General features: G+C 55.6%; 2 non-coding genes across 2 annotated transcripts in view; both read left to right on the top strand.

Moving 5' to 3' along the window:
- Positions 1-2,639: 2,639 nt before the first annotated feature.
- On the top strand, positions 2,640-2,794 carry LOC124561077. The gene has a single exon (XR_006969532.1). It is a non-coding gene; the product is annotated as a 5.8S ribosomal RNA (ribosomal RNA).
- A 188-nt stretch (positions 2,795-2,982) lies between these two features.
- The window catches only part of LOC124561073, a 4,222-nt gene continuing 3,164 nt past the window's right edge, over positions 2,983-4,040 (top strand). The window contains exon 1 of the ribosomal RNA XR_006969529.1: positions 2,983-4,040. This exon is cut by the window's right edge and continues 3,164 nt beyond it. This is a non-coding gene — a ribosomal RNA (large subunit ribosomal RNA).

Raw genomic sequence — 4,040 nt, 5'->3', positions numbered from 1 at the left:
ACAGTGAAGGACTAACATTTCCACCGAATTAGACTCGTACACCCTTCCTGTACCGCCAAGTGGGGACCTGCCAGCCGTCATACGGCTGGAATCCGCCTTACCATGGACTAGGAGGGAGGGGGGTACAAAACACCGGATTTGACCGCACACCAATTGTGACATGTAGTTAGGTTAGATTAGAGTAGAAGATAGAATAATACTAGAGTAGACTGCAGCGACACCAACTTACGGCCAGCCCAGTGCCAGGGGCACGCCCGCTGGGATTAGCTCAGTGGGCCGTGGCCAACACCAGTAGGTTTATAGTAGCACTGGCACACCTGTAACGCTGCAGGTAGAATGTAGACTAAATTAAGAAGCTTAGTATCCATAGCGGTTAGACTAGAATAAAACAATAGAAGTACCTGTAGTGTAGAAAAAGCTGCATTAATTGTATCATTTGTAAGACCCACTAATGTAGTTAGGGAGTGGGTTATATGAATAATGTAATATGATGTTATGAATAAAGATTTTTTTTTTTTTTTTTTTTTTTTTTTAAAAAAAAAAAAAAAAAACAGAGTCCCGACCAGAGATGGAAGGGACGCTTTTATTAGATCAAAACCAATCGGTCGGCTCGTCCGGTCCGTTTGCCTTGGTGACTCTGAATAACTTTGGGCTGATCGCACGGTCCTCGTACCGGCGACGCATCTTTCAAATGTCTGCCTTATCAACTGTCGATGGTCAGGTTCTGCGCCTACCATGGTTGTAACGGGTAACGGGGAATCAGGGTTCGATTCCGGAGAGGGAGCCTGAGAAACGGCTACCACATCCAAGGAAGGCAGCAGGCGCGCAAATTACCCCACTCCCGGCACGGGGAGGTAGTGACGAAAAATAACGATACGGGACTCATCCGAGGCCCCGTAATCGGAATGAGTACACTTTAAATCCTTTAACGAGTATCTATTGGAGGGCAAGTCTGGTGCCAGCAGCCGCGGTAATTCCAGCTCCAATAGCGTATATTAAAGTTGTTGCGGTTAAAAAGCTCGTAGTTGGATTTGTGTCCCACGCTGTTGGTTCACCGCCCGTCGGTGTTTAACTGCATGTATCGTGGGACGTCCTGCCGGTGGGGCGAGCCGAAGGCGTGCGACGCGCCTCGTGCGTGCTCGTGCGTCCCGAGGCGGACCCCCGTTGCAATCCTACCAGGGTGCTCTTGAGTGAGTGTCTCGGTGGGCCGGCACGTTTACTTTGAACAAATTAGAGTGCTTAAAGCAGGCAAGCCCGCCTGAATACTGTGTGCATGGAATAATGGAATAGGACCTCGGTTCTATTTTGTTGGTTTTCGGAACCCGAGGTAATGATTAATAGGGACAGCGGGGGGCATTCGTATTGCGACGTTAGAGGTGAAATTCTTGGATCGTCGCAAGACGAACAGAAGCGAAAGCATTTTGCCAGGTATGTTTTCATTAATCAAGAACGAAAGTTAGAGGTTCGAAGGCGATCAGATACCCGCCCTAGTTCTAACCATAAACGATGCCAGCCAGCGATCCGCCGCAGTTCCTCCGATGACCTCGGCGGGCAGCCTCCGGGAAACCAAAGCTTTTGGGTTCCGGGGGAAGTATGGTTGCAAAGCTGAAACTTAAAGGAATTGACGGAAGGGCACCACCAGGAGTGGAGCCTGCGGCTTAATTTGACTCAACACGGGAAACCTCACCAGGCCCGGACACCGGAAGGATTGACAGATTGATAGCTCTTTCTTGATTCGGTGGGTGTGGTGCATGGCCGTTCTTAGTTGGTGGAGCGATTTGTCTGGTTAATTCCGATAACGAACGAGACTCTAGCCTGCTAACTAGTCGCGTGACATCCTTCGTGCTGTCAGCGATTACTTTTCTTCTTAGAGGGACAGGCGGCTTCTAGCCGCACGAGATTGAGCAATAACAGGTCTGTGATGCCCTTAGATGTTCTGGCCGCACGCGCGCTACACTGAAGGAATCAGCGTGTCTTCCTAGGCCGAAAGGTCGGGGTAACCCGCTGAACCTCCTTCGTGCTAGGGATTGGGGCTTGCAATTGTTCCCCATGAACGAGGAATTCCCAGTAAGCGCGAGTCATAAGCTCGCGTTGATTACGTCCCCTGCCCTTTGTACACACCGCCCGTCGCTACTACCGATTGAATGATTTAGTGAGGTCTTCGGACTGGTACGCGGCATTGACTCTGTCGTTGCCGATGCTACCGGAAAGATGACCAAACTTGATCATTTAGAGGAAGTAAAAGTCGTAACAAGGTTTCCGTAGGTGAACCTGCGGAAGGATCATTACCGACTAGACTGCATGTCGTTCGATGTGCGTGTCGTGTCGCGCAACACGCTACCTGTACGGCTCGCAGTAGCCGTGCGCCGCGTGCGGAACCACGCGTGCTTCTCAAAACTAACGCCAATGTTGTGTGGTACGAGCGCTGAAGCGCTGGAGCGGCTGGCCTGCGGCACCTGGCGCCTGGCGCCGGTTTTGAATGACTTTCGCCCGACTGCCTGTCCGCTCCGGTGTGGAGCCGTACGACGCCCATCGGCCGTGAGGCCGTTGGACACAGAACGCTTGAACAGGGGCCGCCACACGCCTACGTCCCGCCTATGCAACTGTCTTGAAAGAGACAGTGGAAACTAAGAAAAGATCACCCAGGACGGTGGATCACTCGGCTCGTGGGTCGATGAAGAACGCAGCAAATTGCGCGTCGACATGTGAACTGCAGGACACATGAACATCGACGTTTCGAACGCACATTGCGGTCCATGGATTCCGTTCCCGGGCCACGTCTGGCTGAGGGTCGGCTACGTATACTGAAGCGCGCGGCGTTTGCCCCGCTTCGCAGACCTGGGAGCGTCGCGGCCGCCTGTGGGGCCGGCCGCGCCTCCTGAAACGTGCGATGCGCGCCCGTCGCCTGGCGGTTCGCATACCGGTACTTACTCGGTAGCGTGCACAGCCGGCTGGCGGTGTGGCGTGCGACACCTCGTACAACGACCTCAGAGCAGGCGAGACTACCCGCTGAATTTAAGCATATTACTAAGCGGAGGAAAAGAAACTAACAAGGATTCCCCCAGTAGCGGCGAGCGAACAGGGAAGAGTCCAGCACCGAACCCCGCAGGCTGCCGCCTGTCGTGGCATGTGGTGTTTGGGAGGGTCCACTACCCCGACGCCTCGCGCCGAGCCCAAGTCCAACTTGAATGAGGCCACGGCCCGTAGAGGGTGCCAGGCCCGTAGCGGCCGGTGCGAGCGTCGGCGGGACCTCTCCTTCGAGTCGGGTTGCTTGAGAGTGCAGCTCCAAGTGGGTGGTAAACTCCATCTGAGACTAAATATGACCACGAGACCGATAGCGAACAAGTACCGTGAGGGAAAGTTGAAAAGAACTTTGAAGAGAGAGTTCAAAAGTACGTGAAACCGTTCTGGGGTAAACGTGAGAAGTCCGAAAGGTCGAACGGGTGAGATTCACGCCCATCCGGCCACAGGCCTCCGCCCTCGGCAGATGGGGCCGGCCGCCCGCGCGGAGCAATCCGCGGCGGGGTCGTGTCCGGTTGCCTTTCCACTCGCCGCGGGGTGGGGCCGTTCCGGTGTGCGGTGGGCCGCACTTCTCCCCTAGTAGGACGTCGCGACCCGCTGGGTGCCGGCCTACGGCCCGGGTGCGCAGCCTGTCCTTCCGCGGGCCTCGGTTCGCGTCTGTTGGGCAGAGCCCCGGTGTCCTGGCTGGCTGCCCGGCGGTATATCTGGAGGAGTCGATTCGCCCCTTTGGGCGCTCGGGCTCCCGGCAAGCGCGCGCGGTTCTTCCCGGATGACGGACCTACCTGGCCCGGCCCCGGACCCGCGCCGCTGTTGGCTCGGGATGCTCTCGGGCGGAATAATCGCTCCCGTCAGCGGCGCTTCAGCTTTGGACAATTTCACGACCCGTCTTGAAACACGGACCAAGGAGTCTAACATGTGCGCGAGTCATTGGGCTGTACGAAACCTAAAGGCGTAATGAAAGTGAAGGTCTCGCCTTGCGCGGGCCGAGGGAGGATGGGGCTTCCCCGCCCTTCACGGGG

The sequence above is a fragment of the Schistocerca americana genome, unplaced genomic scaffold (genome assembly GCF_021461395.2).
Source record: "Schistocerca americana isolate TAMUIC-IGC-003095 unplaced genomic scaffold, iqSchAmer2.1 HiC_scaffold_1143, whole genome shotgun sequence".
Taxonomy (NCBI): domain Eukaryota; kingdom Metazoa; phylum Arthropoda; class Insecta; order Orthoptera; family Acrididae; genus Schistocerca; species Schistocerca americana.
This window is presented reverse-complemented; position numbering and strand designations above follow the sequence as displayed.